The 21,813-nt window shown below is 41.3% G+C and overlaps 1 pseudogene; it reads left to right on the forward strand.

The window, feature by feature from the left end:
- The first annotated feature begins 1,454 nt into the window (after positions 1-1,454).
- On the forward strand, positions 1,455-6,066 carry LOC115197936 (fish-egg lectin-like; annotated as a pseudogene).
- Positions 6,067-21,813: the final 15,747 nt, after the last annotated feature.

Below are 21,813 nucleotides of genomic sequence, written 5' to 3' on the forward strand. Positions count from 1 at the left end.
GCCACCTTTCCAACAAGTCAGTTCATCAAATTTGTGCCCTGCTAAAGCTTCCCCGGTCACTGTAGTGCTGTTATTGTGAAGTGGAAACGTCTACGAGCAACAACGGCTCAGCCATGAAGTGGTAGGCCATACAGCACACAGAATGGCACCGCAGAATGCTGAAGTGCTTAATGTACAAAAATCGTCTGTCCTTGGTTGCAACACTCCTACAGAGTTCCAAACTGCCTCTGGAAGCAGTGTCAGCACAAGATCTGTTCGTTGAGAGCTTCATGAAATGGGTTTCCATGGCCGAAACCGCACACAAGCCTAAGATCACCATGTGCAATTCCAAGTATCGTCTGGAGTGGTGTAAGCTCACTGAGCAGTCGAAACCCGTTCTCTGGAGTGATGAATCACGCTTCACCATCTGGCAGTACAACGGACAAATCTGGGTTTGGCGGATGCCAGGAGAACGCTTCCTGCCCGAATGCATAGTGCCAACTATAAACTTTGGTGGAGGAGGAATAATAGTCTGGGGCTGTTTTTCATGGTTCGGGCTAGGCCCTTCAGTTCCAGTAAAGGGAAATCTTAATGCTACAGCAAACAATGACATTCTCGACGAGTCTGTGCTTCCAACTTTGAGGAGCAGTTTGGGGAAGGCCCTTTCCTGTTTCAGCATGACATTGCCCCGTGCACAAAGCGAGGTCCGTACAGAAATGGTTTGTTAAGATTGGTGAGGAAGAACTTGACTGGCCTGCACAGAGCTCTGACCTCAACCCCATCGAACATCTTTGGGATGAATTGGAACGGCGACTGCTAGCCAGGCCTAGTCGCCCAACCTCACTTATGCTCCTGTGGCTGAATGGAAACAAGTCTCTGCAGCAATGTTCCAACATCTAGTGGAAAGCCTTATAGCAGCAAAGGGGACCAACTCCATATTAATGCCCATGATTTTGGAATGAGATGTTTGACAAGCAGTGTCCACATACTTTTGGTCATGTAGTGTAAGTGTTTAAAGATAACAAATGAAATAAAAAAATAAAAAGTTGTTCTCCAGTGAAGTGGGATTGTAGGGGTGTAAACTGTGTTACACTCAGTCTGGTACAGTATAAACATATGGGTCCTCCTATAACACTTAGCAACCTTATCAAACAGCTCTACAAATATGCCACCTGCCAAGTACAGTAGGTGAGAGAAATAAGCTTTTCGTGCGTATGGAACATTTCTGGGATCTTTTTATTTCCGCTCATAAAACATGGGACCAACACTTTACATGTTGCGTTTTATATTTTTGTTCAGTGTATAATATTATGTGTGTGTGTGGGAGAGGGTGGGGTTATATCCTCCTCCCGTTAATGTTTCCTTCAAACAGGTTGTTTGTCAGATATAAATAGCTCATTAATAATTATTTCATGGGCGTTGAAAGCTGTTTGCAGGGCTATATATATATAATGGGGACAAAGTCTATGTTCAACCAGACTTATACTGTAGATCTACAGAGACATCATGAGAGCCACTGCAGCCTTCCTATTGGTCCTCTGTCTCCTGCCCGTCAGTCATGGTAAGTTGTCATCATGTGAAATATTATTTTTAGGCAGCTCCACATTAAACTTGGAATTGATCATCAAGTTGGCTCCATAATTTCATCCTCCTTTTTGCTGGTTAACTCTACTGATGTGTCTTTGATCTGGTGTCTCCATAGCCTGGGACTGTCAGCCTGTAGTGGATATCATAATCTGATGCAGATCGATGCAAGACTGGGGCAAGTGGTTGCAATGAACACAAGTCAAATCCCCTACTACCTTGTAGGTGATAAATGGATCCACCTGCCTGGTTCCCTGAAGCATATCACTGTAGGACCAGCAGGGATCTGGGGTATCAACCATGGAAACCTCATGTTCAAGTATGTGGCCGGTAATTTGGTTCAATTTGCAAGTAAGTGGAGAACATTACTAATTTATGAATCCAGAGGATTCTTAGCTTTTTCATTACCATCAGGGTAAATTTTACATGTTTAACATTATGCCATTGTAAGTCATTTGGCAGTACTAACACATGTACAATATGTGCTTCTTGTTTGCTTATCTTTGTGGTCTTCAGCTTTTACAAAGCAGGATGCTGGGGGGCTTTATAGTGGGGGGGGCCAACATGGACGATATTCCATTCTGTCTGGCAAGTAGTTACACACTTGGTTACAAGGGTCCAGACTCACCCCTTCTATGGACAGGATTGCCAGGAAGTGTGAAGTACTACAGCTGCGGACCGTTTGGGTGCTGGGCAGTCAACAAGAATGATGATATCTACTTAATGAGTGTAAGATCTGGGAAAGAGTGTGAGAGCTGGAGTAGAGTAGTAGAGGATGGAGAGTCTCAGTTATTTTAAAACTGTTTAATGTTATACATGTTGAAATTTTCTTAAAACCCTGATTGGTTGTACGTTTGTTTTCAGTATGTGAACAAAGACACCTGTCAAAACAAGGGGTGGAGTCACATTGACGGCATCATTGACGGCCATGATTGAGGTGGCAACTGATGGTAGTGTCTTTGGGGTCAACTCTGCGGGTAGTGTTTATGCCAGTGTAACCGATGTGAAATGGCTAGTTAGTTAGCGGTGGTGCGCGCTAATAGCGTTTCAATCAGTGACATCACTCGCTCTGAGACTTGAAGTAGGGTTTCCCTGGTTCGAGCCCGGGTTGGGGCGAAGAGAGGGACGGAACCTACACTGTTACACCAGTTAAGGTTGCTACTGAACTATGTGTATAGTCCCACCCTTTTCCCCTCAACATTATTAACTCATTTGAAAATGACTTGTAACAATAACTTTTATTAATAAAGGTATATCATTATTATTCTCTCACAAATTAAAACAGATAAATACAATCTGTAAAATATAATCAGATCTATACTTAAAGAAATGTGTAGAAAGTTTTTGGTAAAATTAGTACGGGTTGGAAATCCTTTAAAGCTACAGTTTGACATCCCACCCTTGTTCCGGTTAAACAGATGAGGTATGTACCTATAGAAATGTAACCTATCTTCACAGATGGAGCTATGGATACATGGACAGATCATCCGAAAGAAAAAAACTACATGTGTAGTGTTTAAAACTACACTTAAAAAAACATTGTTTACAAACAATTGAGTAAAAGCTTATATTTTGGCTTCTGATGCAGTTGTATTAAGCTCAACTGTCATTTATAAGTTATATTCTTAAAAATCAATGGCTATATACAATTAATAAAGTCCAAAAATGAGCCCTATTTTAAAAGACCAAGTGTCACACCTACTCCTGCTCTTCCTCCGCCAGGCTGCTCATCATTATGCACTCCTGCTTCCCTCGTCACACGCTACAGCGATTCATTGGACTCAATCACCTGTTTTATTACCTCCCCTATATCCGTCTTTCCCCAGCTCTGTTCTCCGATTCTGCATTAATTGTCGTATGTCATTGTGTTACCTGGTTCTGACGCTGTTCCTGTCCTGTTCCATGCCTGTGCAAAATTAAATGTTCACTCCCCGTTCCTGCTTCTCATTATCAGCGTCGGTTCTTACACCAAGTCCATATTATGGCAAGAACAGCTCAAATAAGCAAAGAGAAACGACATTCCATCATTACTTTAAAACTTCTTCAGGATCGGTGGGTCCCCCACGGGACGGTTGAGCTAACGTTGGGTAATGCGATTAGCATGAGGTTGTAAGTAACAAGAACATTTCCCAGGACATAGACAAATCTGATATTGGCAGAAATATTAAATTATTGTTAATCTAACTTCACTGTCCAATTTACAGTAGCTATTACAGTGAAATAATACCATGCTATTGTTTGAGGAGAGTGCACAGTTTTGAACTTGAAAAGTTATTAATAAACAAATTAGGCACATTTGGGCTGTCTTGATACACAATTTTGAACAAAAATGCAATGGTTCATTGGATCAGTCTAAAACTGTGCACATACACTGCTGTCATCTAGTGGCCACCATCTTTACATCCCCTTGGAAACATAGATATGAACCAGATTGCAAGCAGCAAATGCATTATTATTATTCTTGTTCTACATGCCGATGTGACAATTCCTCCACCAGAGGCCAGCCGAGATCCTTCATGGTCTTTGCCCAAATGTATTTGTAATCTTCGCTAGCAAATGCGATGCTGTCTCCAATAATATTTCTACTTTATTTTTTATGTTTGTGGCGTCTCCACTTTCCAAGTGCATTCAGGAATAATTCCAAATGTTTCTCATAGGTAAGCATTGCATGGTATTTCTTGTTTTGATTCTTGCCGCACTTCCCCTCTCCACTGCTTGTCAACAACATAAGCTGTATTTTCTTGAACTTGATTAAAGATATCTCAAGGACACACGATTTCCTCCCTTTGTGTCGTTTGTTATTATTAGAGACAGAGAATCTAAAGTGGGTGTTATTGTTCATAACCAATTGGAATCTGGGGCTGTAATTCACTGCACCGCGTATGAAAGATAGTGTGGTGGTGTCTGTTTACATTTTACTTGGATAATCCGAAGTGGATGTTCAGTAGATGTTCAATCATTTCAACTAACTAACCCTGAACCTAAAAACTTAACTCTTATTCTAACGCTGACACTAACTGTAACCTTAACAAGCATTTGATTATCAACAGATAGTTCCATATAGATGATCTACAGATGGCAATACTATCTAAATAAAGTGTGACCACATTCACCTTTTCCTTGATTAACACCTTGTCATCATATATTAATATATCTCATATATTGTGCGTGCATGCATGTGTACGTGTTTTCCTGCCTTTTCAGGACCCCAACATCCAAACAATTCACCTGAATGTTCTGACAAGGTAGGGAAACCATAACTTTTTACAAACACACAACATGGGGGTGTAGCAGGAAGATCGGAATGCCATGAATCCAAAGGTTGTGAGTTCAAATCCCAGGTAAGGACATGTTGAATAACAATTACTGTATAAATGAACATGAACAATGTAATCATGTACGTCAGATATATAAGTTGAAAACATTGTATGTGAAAAGCACTTTGTGTGTGTTTGTGTAACCAGTTACACATATTATTTGGGCATCTAACAAAAAGTAGTTGAATGAGCATAAACATCTTGGGCAAACACAATTTTGGTCCAACTAAACATTAAGTTCTGCTAACACTTTACCTGAAAAGTTGAGTAAACTAAAAAAAGCCTTACTTAATAATAATAATAATTAGTTGAAACTACTTTATTTTTGTTTACCGTGTGTATTTGAAGGTCTCCCTCACATTTAGGATCTCCTTTAAAAACAAACCACACCCCTTTCTTCAACACAGAGACGGCATCACAGCCAGTAAACCAGAGGGCACTGGATGGAGCCATGGCTCAAAGTGCATGCACATGAAGCATGTGAGAGCAAAATTGCAAGATTATGTTATAATACTTTTATAGCATCAAATGGTTGTTTTATGCAGCAGAATAGGGGATTCTTATAACTATTGTGTGTGTGTGTTCTACTGAGGATGGGCCTCTGTGAGATAACACTGACAGGAGATTTACAATGTCTTTTGGGTGAGGAGACAGCATTTCAGAGCATGAGTTAATGTTTCTGTTCTATATGGTACCAGGGAGAGATGGCTCGGGGCCAGACCCTGGTCTCTACACAAAGATAACTGTTTTTACAGTAGATACTGTCTGCTGTGAATTATAAGTATCTTTCATACAAATCTTAACCTTGTGACCCTTTCTATGTAGGTTGAAAGGGGTGTATCTTGGCTATAAAAGACCTTTGTACTTTTGTCTCGGGGCTCTCAACGAATCATCTGAGCGTGATTCGTCGACCAGCCATCATTATCGTAGAGCACTCAAATCGATTCACTTTATGTGTGTGTTGTATTGACCTGCTCCCTTATTAATAAGTGAATAAAGATTTAGTTTAAGTATAACTCTGACTTGTGTGATAAGTTTGTCTCCTCATTTGATAGTAAAGAAATTAGCCACCACAAGCATATAACCTAAGACTTGGGCCATCTTTGGGTCATCTCTAAGTCCGGTTTCACCATGCAGCGCATACAATAATAGTAATAAATAATTTATTTAGTTTATATATCGCTTTACATTATAAAATGGAATCTCACTGCTTGAAAAGCAAACAAACAGGAACAACAAATGATAAAACATTATCCTCTCATGTACAGCTGTCTGAGGAGTTGTAATGCTAGTCTTTTTATGCTGATCTAAGATATATTTTGCAAAGTCAGGTTTATCTTTTGAGTCTCAAGTTGGCCAGTCATTGGTCACTTGAAATTAGAGAGCTCACATGCTATTACAGCGTCCAGACGTTTTGTTTGTGAGAATCTTTCATTCTAAAATGTATTTCTGGAACTATGCCTTTCCTGTTAATGGTGTGCTGGAATTTTTTTTATGTTTGTGCTTTTCTAATAACTAATTTTCTGTGTTCTATTCATGTGCTTTTCTAATAACCGTTTTCTGTGCTCATGCAAGTGACTGACTGAAAGAATTCTCACTATCAGTATCTGCTATTTAGCAGTACGCCCAGACCTTTGTTTTGAGAAGAAATTTCGCTACACTCGCAATAACATCTGCTAACCATGTGTATGTGACCAATAAAATTTGATTTGAAAGATCAAATTTTCAAGGTCTCAGTTTAGAGAGAAAGAAGCCTTGTGAGGTGTTGGTCACATGTTATGAAACAGTATTGGTCGGTCACATGAATGAAACAAAACGGTAATGATTGATTAATTATGCAAATATAACTTGTCTGTGTATAGTCATATATAAGACAACTGCTGAGACTGCCCCAGCAGAGCTCCTGATTGACACGTGTACTATGGTGCATTGAGTTTTTAGGAACCTCTCCAGCACGCTGATCAGAAAGGATGATTAATTTAAGATTGATTTTGAGTGTCCCTGGTGGTAATTTCCACAACATGGTGGTGAATTTCCACTACAATAGTTCAGAGATTTTATTGAAAAATAATAAATGTTTACTCTCACAAAATTGACACCAGTATAATAAAGTGTATTTTCTTAATCATTGATCTTGATTAACTTCCATAGTAAAAGGTGACAATCTACATGTGTAGAGACAATTATACTTGGGTATTTTCTGTTATAACCAATTTGGACACTGGGGCTGTAATTCCCTGCACCACATATGAGAGAGAGCATGGTGGTGTCTAACATTCCTTGATTCACGCCATATCATCAATAGAGCCTCCAAGAGGATATTATCAGTGTCAAAACTTGGAAACTGTCATGTTGCTCACAATGCAAATTGGTTTAGCAATTTTTTTGTGAATACAATCCTTGTCATAGCTCATCATCTATAATATTAGATCATGATTTTCCACAAATAAAGCATTTGAAACAGTTTGTGTGTTTATTTCCTCCAAGGCAACGCTGAAAAACTTCGGTTTTAACCTTATGATGAAACTGTTCTTTACAATTGGTATGACTTTTCCATGGAGGGAAGAAATACAGTGAAACAAGGAGGGAGAGAGGGACAAAAGATAAGTGTTAAAAAAAATGTAAGTAAAAAAATGAAAATAAAGTTGTCCTCCAATGAGGGGGGAGCGGTTTGGTAGTAGTATAAAAGAGATGTATACTTAATCTGGTACAGTGTAAACATTATATAGGAACTCCTATAACACATTGGCACTTTATTTTAGTATGTCAATGTACAGTATATCTTTGTTGTAAATGTTTAAGGACCAAATTGCTGGCGGTTATGAAATAAGACATATCGTTGAACCTCAAATTCAACTTTCCGGACGACATATCGTTGAACCTCAAATTTGACATTCCGGACCTGGGCCCAGATTCACCAAGTCTTCTTAAGAAGACATTTCTTACTTATATGCCATTTTCCCCTTCTTAACTTATACTGAAAAAGAAACTTTATACTGAAAAAGAAACATACTAAAAAAGTTGCTATTCCCCAAAGTTCTTGAAAATGTTCTTACGTTTCTTCCTAAGAAAATAGTTAAGAAGAAATTAGATTCTTGAAAATCAACTTTTTGGATTTCTTCTTGAAAATATTCTTAATTCCAATACTGCTAAACCCTTGTCTTAAACTCATGGAAGTGAGAAAATAGGCTAATGAAAGCAATTGAGCATGTCTAATTCACTCACAAACTTTGTCTGAAAGATTCAGTATTGATTGTCTTAAATCCAATAACATTTTAGACCAGTAATCTCAGTAAGAAATATGCTTACATGATTCCCCTTGCTAGCTAGATGGCTAGCTAGCTCGGTTGCCTAGTGACAATGATCTTAAGATAGTTAAGAAAATCATGAATTCTTAAGAAATGTTAGGAATTGCATTTACAAACTTTCTTAATACACTTTTTAAGTTTTACGTAAGAAGTGGTTTGTGAATCTGGGCCCTGGACCCTTATTTGGATTCCCAGAAGCAGTCCCACTCATACCTGGCGCCTTACCCAAAAGGTGCCGCCAGAGAAATGGAAGGAGAGCCAGCATTCTAGTAAGGCTGAGAAGGGCTAATCGCCCACCCCTTCCTAGTATTTTAATGTTCAGTATCTGGACTATACAAATGGATGAGCTCAGGGCAGGAATTTCCTACCAAAAGGACTAGAGAGACTGTATGGTACTATGCTTCACAAAAACATGTCTCTCCCCATCGATGCTGAACACGGCTATCCAGCCTGCTGGGTTTTTCATTCAACGGATGGACAGGACAAAGTATTTGTCAGGAAAGAACAAACGAGAAGGGGTATGCTATATGATCAACAATTCTTGGTGTGACTATTGTAATGTAGAAACTATTTTGACATTTTGCTCACCTGATCTGGAATACCTGACGACTACCTCCCGAGAGAATTCTCATCGGTTATCATCACAGCTGTTTACATTCCTCCCCAGGCCAACACCACGCTGGCACTCAAGGAATTATACAATTATACTTTGAACAAACTGCACATCCAGAGGCCGCATTCATTGTGGCTGATGACTAACAATGTAAATCTAAGGAGTGCTACAGAAATTCTATCAATACATCTCCTGTCTTACTCAAGGAAATCAAATGTTAGATAACTGTTCTTTCCGGGATGGATACAAAGCCCTCCCTTGTCTCCCCTTCGGCTAATCAGATCACACCTCTATCCTGCTTCTACCCACCTATAGGGAGAAATTAAAGCAGGAAATGGCCGTGGTAAGATCTGTTCAACGCTGGTCTGACCAATCAAATCTATGCTACAGGACTTTTTTATCACATAGACTGGGAAATGTTCCGGGTTGCCTCCGACAATAACATAGATGACTACACAAACTCAGTCACAGGGTTCACCAGGAAATGCATAGAGGACATTGTTCCAACAGTGAACATTTGCACATATCACAAACAGAAACCATGGAGAAATGGCATGAAAAGGCACAAAACTGGGGCCTCTCGAGTGGCACAGCGGTCTAAGGCGCTGCATTGTTGTTTTGTGGCGTCACTAGGGGTTCGATCCCAGGCTGTGCCGTGACCGGGAGTCCCATAGGGCGGTGCACAATTGGCCCAGCGTCGTCCGGGTCAGGGGAGGGTTTGGCCAGGGGGGCTTTACTTGGCTCATCGCGCTCTAGTGACTCCTTGTGGCGTGCCGGACGCCTGCAGGCTGACTTCAGTTGTCAGTTGAATGGCGTTTCCTCTAACACATTGGTGCTTCTGCGAGCGGGTGTAAAGAAGCGCGCCTTGGTGGGTCATGCCTCAGAGGACGCATGACTTGACCTTCGCATCTCCCGAGCCCCAGCGATGAGACAAGATCGTAATCACGAAAATGGGGAGAAAAAGGGGGTAAAAATTACAAAAAATAAATTAAAATGCTAAACTGAGTATGGACCACTGCTTTTAATTCCTGGTGTCTGGGGATATGGATGGATACAGAAGAGCAGCTATGACCTCCAGAAATCAATCTTGTCTGGCTGCATCACTGCCTGGTATGGCAACTGCACTGCCCTCAACCGCAAGGCTCTACAGAGTGTGGTTTGGAATGCCTAATACATCACTGGGGTGAGCGACCTGCCCTTCAGGACATACACCAGCTGGTGTCTGAGGAAGGCCCGAAAGATCGTCAAGGACTCCAGTCACCCGAGCCACAGCCTGTTCACCCAGATGGTCACACCTATCACTGCATGTTGAAATCCCCTCCCTCCTTAGTGAAACATTCTCTGCATGTTCATTGAGAGGTAGTTGAGAGGAAAAAAACTATACAGATATTTGTCCACCTCTAAAGCAGTGGAACTGGTTTAATCACATTATCGGACATATTTCCAGGATGTACCCCCCATTCAACAGGTTGTGGGATGCTCCTTCATATGAATTGAAAGTGTGCTGGGCTACAATATATAAGGGGACAAAGTATGTATTCAACCTAACTGCCACCAGACTTATACTGTAGATCTACAGAGATAATATGAGAACCACTGCAGCCGTCCTACTGGTCATCTGTCTCCTGGCAGCCACTCATCAGTGCTTCAATTCACTTCATAATACAAGCCTCCTTTTTCTCTGTGTGCTCTACTAACATGCCTTTGGTTTCTCCACACTATTCACCTGTAAGGGGGGGTAACCAATCTCTATAATGTGGTACAGATTGATGCAGGACTGGGCCAAGTGGTTGCAATGACCATACACACGCAGTCCTTCTTTCTGAGGGAGCTTTCATGGTATTATGCAGGTTAATGTTTATTGTCATGAACTTTGCCCTGGAGGCAGAACTAAGCGATTTCAGCTTGATAGGCCAGTTGCAAAGAAAGAATTGGCTATATTGTACAAATTCAGGGAAAAAAGTGGTTTTCGGTCTTAATTTAAGGTTAGGGTTAGGAATTAGGATTAGCAGTGGGGTTAAGGTTTGGGTTAGATTTAAAATGAGATTGTATTACTTTGTGGCTGCGCAAACTAGTGACCACTGCTAACCTGCTGGTATTACCTGGGTGGTTCCCTGAAGCACACCACTGTAAAATGAGCAGGGATCTGGGACAGTCTTCAAGTTGGTGGCCAGTAACTGGGTGGCCGGTAACTGGGTGCGAACTGCTGGTAAGTGAAGAGCATTGCTTTATAACTGTAGTTATTTTCAGAGGGTAGATCTTGTATAAGTGTGATTTTTTTTAGCTTTCCTGATGTCACTTTTCCTAGTTCTTGAACAAAATGATTTAATGTTTTCTAATCATAACAATATCAGTGTGAGTAATTTGGCAGATGCTCTCTGTCTTTGTGCTCCTCAGGCAGTCTGAAGCAGTCTGATGTGGGGGGTAACCCGTTTTATTGTGGGGGTCAACAAGGCAGCTGTACCATTCTTCCTGAGAAGTGATGCCACGCTTGGCTTCATGAGTACTAGCTCGTCTGCCCCATGGACACAAATTATATTAAAACTGTTTATTATAACAGTTAAGGTTAGAGTAGAAATTGTGGTACTCACCAATGACTTTGCTTCCAAAACCCTGATTGACGTGCTTGTTTCCAGGATGAGAACCCAAAATCCTACCAAAACAAAGCTTGTTTCTGGCAGCCTTTCCTTGATTGAGGTGGCAACTGATGGCAGTGTCTTCGGGTCAACAAGGCAGGCCAGGTCCTTAACAGGTAAGGTTACTACTTAAAGCTACAATCTGGGAGTTGTGTTCAGGGCAGACCCAGGTGGTCCGAGCCATAAATGAGAATGACAAACTCAGTTGCAATGCTAATCTTTCATTCTTTTTTTATTTTACCCCCTTTTTGTGATATCCAATTGCAATCCAATCTCATCGCTGCAACTCCAATGGGAGAGGCGAAGGTCTAGTCATGCGTCCTCCAAAACATGACCCCCAAACCACACTCCATTACACTTGCACGCTTAACCAGGAAGCCAGCCGCACCAATGTGTCGGAGAAACACTGTTCAACTGACGACTGAAGTCAGCCTGCAGGAGCCTGGCCCGCCAAAAGGAGTCGCTATAGTGCGATGAGCCAAGTAAAGCCCCCCCAGCCAAACCGTCACAATACTGGGCCATTTGTGCGTCGCCCTATGGGACTCCCGGTAACGGCCGGCTATGACACAGCCTGGGATCAAACCCGGGTCTGTAGTGATGCCGCACTGCAATGCCGTGCCTTAGACTGCTGCCCCACTCAGGAGCCCCCACTAATCTTTGATTCTAATCTTTAAAAGTATTTTATCTTGTCAAGTATATCAAGTCTAATTTAGTCACCTAAGTAACTGGTGGTGGGGTAAAATGTAAGACTAAAAGCTTAGCTGTTACAAAGACCATTTTTTTCATGAATTCTTAATAAGACTTTTATTATGAAATGTTGACATTGATGTACCTTTTATTTTTGTAATGCTTTTCAGTAATTTATCTACGTCAATAAAGCACTCTACTGAACAAACATCATGTCTTCTTTCCCAAACCAGACTGCAGCCCACAATCCTGAATTTATTTTTCAGCTGAACAACAGCACCACCACTTGGTTTGAAATCAAATTGAGGGATGGAGCTACAGAAACGTAACCACTCTCAAATTCATAGATGAAGATGTGGATGCAAGGACTGATAGTCCATGAGATCAACATGATTATTTTAAACATATTTCGAAGCTATATACTGTTTGTTTACAAAGACATTGTTTAAACCATGGACTCAAAACAACCTTATATTTTGTCTTATGGTGGGGTAAAACAGTTGTTCAATGCTGAGGCATTCATAAGATAGAATCAAGGGTAATATATAATATATTTAAATATCTATTTAACAGCAGAAAATATTGCAGATTAACCCTTATAAAATACCTTTGCTAGTTCACCATCTGGTAAGCCGCCAATTGCGGTAAGGAAGCACAACCAACGGTATTTGCTCACATGCAGAAATAATCTCTTCTCTATGGCGTTCTGTGATTCTTATCAGACATATGTAATCAATTGCGAGAACAGCTTTGTCAAGGCAATGGTTGGTCTGGGAGGTTTTAGAAGTAGGTGGGAGGGACAGACAGAAAACACAACTCTGACCTGCAGAGGTTATCCCAGCCAGATCAAATCACATTTTATTGGTCACATGCACATGGTTAGCAGATGTTATTTCCAGTGTAGCGAAATGCTTATTCATGTGATCAATGACTATGCAAGTAGATGAATGATAACAACGATGCAGGAGACATGTAGTGCCAGACCTGTCCCACTCTTGTCTCTGTCCACATATTGTTTATGAACTGCCAGCGATTAAATCCAGATGCCTCACAATGAAACCATTTATTGAATCGTGAAACAGCCATTTATGTCATCCACATTCATGTGATCAATGACTATGCAAGTAGATGAAATAAATATGGTTCAGGCATAAAGACAGGCCAAAGGAAACCCCTGAAAGCAAAGACTTGTGGGTATGTGAGGTAATGAGTGTGACTACATGACATTGGCATTTTGTCCAGGCTACTAAAAACATATAGTCTACTTCTATGTCTGTAAATGTTCTGGTTTCGACATGGACAATATTTTTCTTGACATGAACCTGTTTGAACTAATATGAAATGTGTGGTCAGTTTTGGGAATGGATCTAACGTCTGGAAGATATGCCTGGGTGGACATATTGCAGCTAGGGAGTATACATGAATCTTTCCAATGTGTTCAATGTCCTTTCGTCTTTTAATCACATTTTTTGGTCCATTTGAGACTATGGTTTGTGAGGTGGAAAGAATACTCTGAACTGAGCCTAAGATCCTCTGTAATTGTTCAAAGCTGCAGCAATTGGATAGTACACTGCTGCTCCTACCTGGCGTTGAAAACCTGGAATCTGGATGACTGTAGCATAGTCCTTTGAGGACAGCAACAGGCACTGCACTGTATGGTGCTTCAATAGAATATCCTTGTTGCCATGACAAGAACAGAAAAGTAAATATGAGTGCAGACTCAAAATAATATCAGTGCTAATGTCTGCTAGACCTCCTTGGTGAACACACACACACACACACACACACATCCTTGGAGACATCTCAGAACATGAGCACAGTCCATTGACGGAACCAACTGGAGATATTGAGTTGGGTCAGATCAATGTACACAACCACAGCGGGCATCAGACACGGTGGCTGGTGCCTGGAGGAGTGTGTGGCTGACTATGTGAAGATGAATGAATGTCTCAGGCAGGCAGGGAACCTAATGGACCAGGGAGGGGTGCTGCGCTGACATTTGCAGTTTGCATAAGCAGGGTCTAACTTTGTCTTAGTGCCAAGCACATGCACAGAGAATTCCCTTGATGAGACCCAGAAGTGAAGTGCAAGCTTGTAAATGGTGTGCTGTCTGGTTGGAGGAAGACAGGGTCTGGGTGAATGAGAACAACGTGATAAACAGAATAGAAAGAAAAAATGCAACCCAAAAGTCGTGTTCACAATGGCAGTTTAAAGTGACTCAAATAAACAAAATGTTGCATATCCGATTCAAATCTGTCCTTTTTCCTGCAGTCTGAACAGCCAAAAAGCACACAGAATAGGATATGTCAAGCCACATTCCACCTTCGTAATCAGATTATATCTGATTCCTGGCCATGCGACGTGTCTGAACGGTCAAATCTGATGTATTTGCCCTCGTGGTTTTTAGATTTATTTGGCATATCTTGTTGCTTGCTAGCTACTCTGTTGACAGTTTGACAAGATCATGTGGTAGCCAACTAGCTAGTTAATTGTTTACAAACCAATTAGTGAATGTGCTAGAATGCTAAACAGCTCCCTAGTTAGCTACTTGACTGCTGTGGCCAAAAATGACTAATTTTGACAAGTGGATCATCTTATCCTTTGAGACTTTAAATGTGTTCTTACACTATGATTTTGAACAACTGGGAAACGTCCATGGCAGGCATTGTTGTCACCTTAGCCTGCTACATAACTTCTAAGTGATAGGAAGCACAAACACCACCACCAATCAGCCTACACCACTGCACACACACCTGTCGTTACTATGACAACTAGCATAGCAATGGCAGAAAATGACTGCTGTTTGAACACACATCGAATTTGATCCAAAGCGAATTTCAAAAACAAAACTGATTTGAGCATGAAGATCTGCAGTGTGAAATAGGCTTAAGAGGTCCGAAGTACTTCACAAATCATTTTGTGATTTTGTTTGATATTTATTCAGAAAGAGTAGCGTTGCAGCTCATTAGTTTGACCTTCAGCCTGGGCTGTCCCACAGCCATAAGGCATGAACGTCCCTTAAATGATTCTACAGCATGAATATCTCACAGCTGGAGCAACAACCTAATGCACAGAGCTCAATTACCAGTTGAACACAGCTTGAGCCAATCTCCCACAATCTCTCACAAATGATTTTGTCATATATACACATTTCAGGGAATCTGTTGAGGCTAAACATAATCCTCCCAGATGCCTCAGCCCGATTGAGGTCAGAAACCCCCCGGACGTTTGTATACGAGGCCTCCCCTGCTATTTAGCCTTTACGTCTGGCAATGGCTAACTTCCTCTGGGTAAACACCCCCAACTTAAAACATCATTAGCCTTCTGAAAAATATACAGTAGGGTGTTGGATCACATCAGCTTGACTGTTGGTGATACATCTCAATGTTTGAAGGCTGTTAAGACCCTTCCCTGTGAAAAGATGGATATCTGGCAAAACAGCTCAGGACACTGTATTCCAGCTGTGAGTTCTTGTCTCTCAGTGATGGCCTTATTAGATAGTTGCCAATCTGGACCCTGACCAGAATACAGAGACAGACTAACAAACAGACTGTCTTGTCCTGTGTTACCTTGATTGAATGTCACAGTGGATGATGAAACCGGGGAGCAGACATAATGAGCTCAACCAGTTAGTGGCCACGGGGCGTAATTGGAGTCAATGGGCGATTGGTAATGCAGACATATTGAAAAGCGAGCCGCATCCCACTTGCCTCGTCCCTAATTGAGTATCATGATATGGCGACTGGAGCTCGTTGTCTGAGCTTGGTCAACCATAGCCGGTGAAGACAGTGATAACCTTGGGGAAGGACTTCTGGCTGGCAGGAGGATAATGGGTGAGATGCGAGTAGGGCCTGATGACTTTGAACAACGGTGGCTTGCTTATGTTCTCTGAGAGCAACAGGAGTTTCACGATCCATAACTTTTGATCTGAAATGAGTATGTTTAAATCATAGGCTAAATTACCACATATTCATGAACCTTGGTACAGCTGAGGAGGCTGGTGAGGGGAGGAATGCTCATATAATGAATGGAATGGAGTGAATGGAATGCTATCAAACGCGTTGGAAAGCAGGTGTTGGATGTGTTTAATATCATTCCATTCATTCTGTTCCAGACATTACTATGAGCCTGTCCTCCCCATTTAAAGTGTCATAGATGGGCAGGGAATTGAACTTATACCAATTGTATGTCCATGATTTCAAAGCCAGTTTGTCAGTATAATACTAATTGTATTAGAAGATAAAAGTAATCTGGCTGTGTTTTAAGATCAACATCCAAAATATAATTTTTAATTTTCATTGTTTTCTTTTCTAGATTATATCAGTGAACACATTCAAATGCAAACGTTGTACAGGGGTAGAGGAGAAATTTAAATTTGTTCTGCATATTCATCCATTGGTTGAAAAAAAAACTGGATTTTAGTGAATGGATGCCTCAAGAGTAATCGGATGCTGTAAGAGTCACTGGTGTTCATGACATGGACAGTTGCCAGGGATTCAATTGTGTTCCCATGTCTGTGATTTATTCAAATCACACATACACTAGGTGCGAACTCACTCATTATCAGAGCAGGCTGTGGATGCCTATGATCACCCTGAATTAGACTCATCAGTGATGTTGTAGAGGCAAAAAATAATTAGCAGCCATATTTTCTCCTCCTCCTATCTGTGTATGTCATGGCGATGGGATGTGGAGCACAGTGCAACGCGGACAGTGTGTTTGTATAGATCAATTCTAATTAGGGAGCACGCAATGGAAACACATTTTATAGTGTGTGATTTCTCTCCATGGGCTGTAGAGGCTAGTGGGGCACAGCGATGCAAACACCGCTGATGGACCAGAGAAGTCAGCCTAGATCAGCCTCGTGGGAGAGAGCAGGAGAGAGAAGACTAGCTTTCAAACAGTGGTTGGAGCATAGAGAAACAGGGAACTTGGCACACAAAAAAATATTGTAGGACTTTCAGAGCTCTCTGTTAAATTCTATGTGAAGGAGATCTTGAAATCTGCCCATAATCTCAACTTCATGTCTCTGTATCGGTGAGACCGGTTGCCGCGGATACCCAGCAATGCCACACACAAATGAATAATACAGCGGCACGATGCTACCTTATCAAGCTGCATCCTAAAAATCAACTCCCACAGAAATATATTGCAGGTGTAAAGAGAGCAGTAGGATTTCTATTCCTTTAATTATATAATAAACTCCATTCAATTTAAGTTCTTCCTTGTTCTCATGGATTACTACTAGTCACTATATGCTGACTATAATAAATTGTAATCCACGTAGCAATTTTTTTATTTATTTTTTATTTCACCTTTATTTAACCAGGTAGGCAAGTTGAGAACAAGTTCTCATTTTACAATTGTGACCTGGCCAAGATAAAGCAAAGCAGTTCGACACATACAACAACACAGAGTTACACATGGAGTAAACAAACCTACAGTCAATAATATGGTAGAAAAATAAGTCTATATACAAAGTGAGCAAATGAGGTGAGATAAGGGAGGTAAAGGCAAAAAAGGCCATGGTGGCAAAGTAAATACAATATAGCAAGTAAAACACTGGATGGTAGATTTGCAGTGGAAGAAAAGTGCAAAGTAGAAATAATGGGGTGCAAAGGAGCAAAATAAATAAATAAATAAACATAGTAGGGGAAGAGGTAGTTGTTTGGGCTAAATTATAGATGGGCTATGTACAGGTGTAGTGATCCGTGAGCTGCTCTGACAGCTTGGTGCTTAAAGCTAGTGAGGGAGTTAAGTGTTTCCAGTTTTAGTGATTTTTGTAGATCGTTCCAGTCATTGGCAGCAGAGAACTGGAAGGAGAGGCGGACGAAGGATGGGCTTGGCTTTGGGGGGTGACCAGAGAGATATACCTGCTGGAGCGCATGCTACAGGTGGGTGCTGCTATGGTGACCAGCGAGCTGAGATAAGGGGGAACTTTACCTAGCAGGGTCTTGTAGATGACCTGGAGCCAGTGGGTTTGGCGACGAGTATGAAGCGAGGGCCAGCCAACGAGAGCGTACAGGTCGCAGTGGTGGGTAGTATATGGGGCTTTGGTGACAAAACGGATGGCACTGTGATAGACTGCATCCAATGTATTGAGTAGGGTATTGGACAACAAGGAAACACTTAATTGAATGGGGTTTACTGGTTCTAAAATAAAAAAAGTAGGACTAATCTTTGGCAACTAGAAAAATAGATCTTTAACTGGTTGTAATCTGATCAAATATGACATCATGATAAAATACCAAAGTTTGCTGGCTGGGATGACCCTGAAGATCTGCTCTGGGACACCTCCCTTTTCATCCAAGAGTGTAGGATGGATGGTTAAGCTGATTGTAGGCTGTTACTTTAATACATACAGTTGTTCTGATCAAGCAAAGACCATGACGAACAATACTGAATAGGGCTGTTGTATCAACAGCTTGTTGAGCTGTTGCTCATACCACAGGTACCTCCTGGTTGTATGATTCATAAGAGATTGCCTCTATTTTCTTCATCATATGTTTTCAGTGGTTGTTAAAAGTGTAAAGGATCTATGAATCTCATTTGAGGACCAAAATACAAGGTTCCTCCTCGGTGGAAGCAAGTGTTGATTGAAATCCATACAGTATAAGACGAGTTAAGCACATTGAAGAAAACAGACACTGGAGTAACTTCAGCAACACTTTCCGTAGCTCACTCCAACGCTAGGCATCACATTTTCATGGAATCGAATGGGCTGCTATAGCATTAGCTAGCCTAGCATGAGGACAAAAAAAAGCAGTTTAATTCAAAACTAGCAGTATTTCAATGTTCTCAAATTGTCATTTTGGATAATGGGATAATTAGAGGAACAGCAACATCTTCCATCCCTGGATTGAGGTAGATTTTCTAGTTATATCCTGCACTCGTCACCGCGGTGCAAACATTATGGGAGGTGTGTGTTTTGACCTGAAAGGTTCAGATACAATTTCCGGCTAACTTCAGCCCTGATTTTGCGATCTTTAGTCCAATAAATTGGGTTTCTCAAACGAAGGAAATAAGATTTACAAAGAAGGGCCGAGTGACTGCGGCCAAAGTAAATCAAATCAAATTGTATTGGTCACATTCGCTGAATACAACAGGTATAGATAGACCTTACAGTGACATGCTTACTTACTGTTTTAGTCATGATGTTTGATCTCTGTTTCTCTGTGAAGTCCACTAGACAGAATCAATCTGCACACTGAGTTTGATTGTATCATAGTTATCACTGTTGATTCACCGCACCTCTGCTACACTGAGTGGAGGAAGGTGTGATGTCCTGAACGTTTCAAATTATAGAAATGTGATCTATAGAGCTGAAATGGATTTCCTGTTCTACATAGTAAAATCTTTGAAATTGTTGCATGTTGCATTATATTTTGGTTCAGTATATAATGAGTTACAGTTCATAGAAGGAAATCAGTCAATTGAAATAATTCATTAGGTCCTAATCTATGGATTTCACATGACTGGGCAGAGGTGTAGCCATGGGTGGGCCTGGGAGGGCATAGGCCCACCCACTTGGGAGCCAGGTCCACCCAATAGGGAGCCAGGCTCAGACAATCAGAATGAGGTTTTCCCCACAAAAGGGCTTTATTACAGATAGATATACTCCTCAGCACCGCCTCTCCCTCTCATCAGACGATCCCACAGGTGAATAAGCCAGATGTGGAGGTCCTGGGTTGGCGTGGTTACACGTGATCTGTGGTTGTGAGGCCGGTTGGACATCTGCCAAATTCTCTCAAATTATGTTGGAGGCAGCTTATGGTGGCGAAATGAACATAAAATGATCTGCCAACAGCTCTGGTGGACCTTCCTGCAGTCAGCATGCCAATTGCATGCTCCCTCAAAACTTGAGAGATCTGTGGTATTGTGTTGTGTGACAAAAATGCACATTTTAGAGTGGCTTTTTATTGTCCCCAGCACAAGGTGCACCTGTGTAATGATCATGCTGTTTAATCAGCTTCTTGATATGCCACACCTGTCAGGTGGATGGATTATCTTTACAAAGGAAAAATGCTCCCTAACAAGGATGTAAACAAATTTGTGCACAACATTTTAGAGAAATTCGCTTTTTGTGCATATGGAACATTTCTGGGATCATTTATTTCAGATCAGGAACCATGGGACCAACACTTTACATGTTGCGTTTATATTTTTGTTCAGTTTGTTTTGAGTGTCATTTACCGTCTAGGCTATGGCCGCATTCTAACAGATCACTTTGCCTTCCAAAGTGTGTGGCATTATGGGGATAAAAACTGTCCGACTTGCGCCTACATGACGACTGCATGAACTTTGCAAAAACCATGTTATCAAAAGCAGTTGCTCTTTAACTTCATCCTGCAGCCATTACCTGCATTGTGGTAGGCTCTATAGTCAACCAATCTTTAAGTTGTTTTTGTTTGTCCCACACGTGACCAAGACGTGACTTGAAACAGGAACCAACTTAATGTACACAGTAGATATGTACAATTAAAATGTGATATTTGAGGGCCTCTGACCAATTTATAGTACAATGTACACACATATTTGGAAAAGTTTATTCCGACATTACAAAACATTACTTTTATTAACAATGGCAACACTACCATGTTGCACTGCCTTGCTTTTGGAAACCACATCAGTGTCTGACTTTCGGCTGTCACAGATGCGCCTCCCTTCACCTCGACTTTCGTCACAGTCGGTGTAACAGCGCCACATGGTGCACAGCCCGGCAGCTGCAGGTTAAGGACAGTCGTCTTACGCTCTCGGGCACGGCTTGGCCCTGATGCATCAGCGTCTATGGAGCATTCGCTTGGGCTTCCAGGAGTGACAGCTTGCCATACCCCTGCTTTCTAGGAGCAGCATCTATCCGATACAACACCGCTTTTCCATACACGGGTTCCTGCTTGTTCTGGTGTATTTTGAAGACGCCGTGAAACCGTTACTGCCAAGCGGTTTAGCAGGTGAGGTAGTTTGCGTTCAATCTGTTGTCGTATTCATTCATTGACATGTTGCTGGCTAAATTATCATGCATTAATAGTGGATAACGGTGTTTTACGTATAGCTGAGTCTACTGCAACCTGCTGAAATGATCTAGCCTAAATACTGCTTGGAATAGCCTAAACATGCAATTTTGTTAGGTGTCACATTGAGCACATGTAGGCGGCTGTTCTTGCGGTCCAGTTCTGCGTAATTGCATCGGAAATAGATTTTTGTGCCGAATCTCCCGATCTTTAGGCTATTCAAAGAGTGACTCGATTATAGGCTAGAGGTCTCGTAATTCCATATCTCATGAACACTGTTGCCTCATGTTGATGCCCTCTCCTTTTGTTTTCCAAATTGCATCTCCAGTCAGCGCATCACATCAGTCACTCACGATGCCACTATTGGCACAGGTGAGAAATACATTTAAAATACGTCATCTGATGAGAAACTCATTCGTGAACTGAAATATTTGTTATTGCATATATTTTAACCAAATGTGATATGTAGCAAAGGTTATTTTAAAATGTCTCGATCTCTCATCCACAAAATGCACCTTAAATCCCTTTCCTGGACGGCTTAAGGCGAATCATTTGAGCTTGGACTATTCCCAGAGAAAACAAACGCAACATGCATGGGTGACGTTTTATTAGTTGGCATCGTGATGCTCGCTATCATAACGCCTCGAACGGATTAAATAATGCATGAACTGGTGTCAG

The sequence above is a fragment of the Salmo trutta genome, chromosome 8, assembly GCF_901001165.1.
Source record: "Salmo trutta chromosome 8, fSalTru1.1, whole genome shotgun sequence".
NCBI classification, from domain to species: Eukaryota; Metazoa; Chordata; class Actinopteri; order Salmoniformes; family Salmonidae; genus Salmo; species Salmo trutta.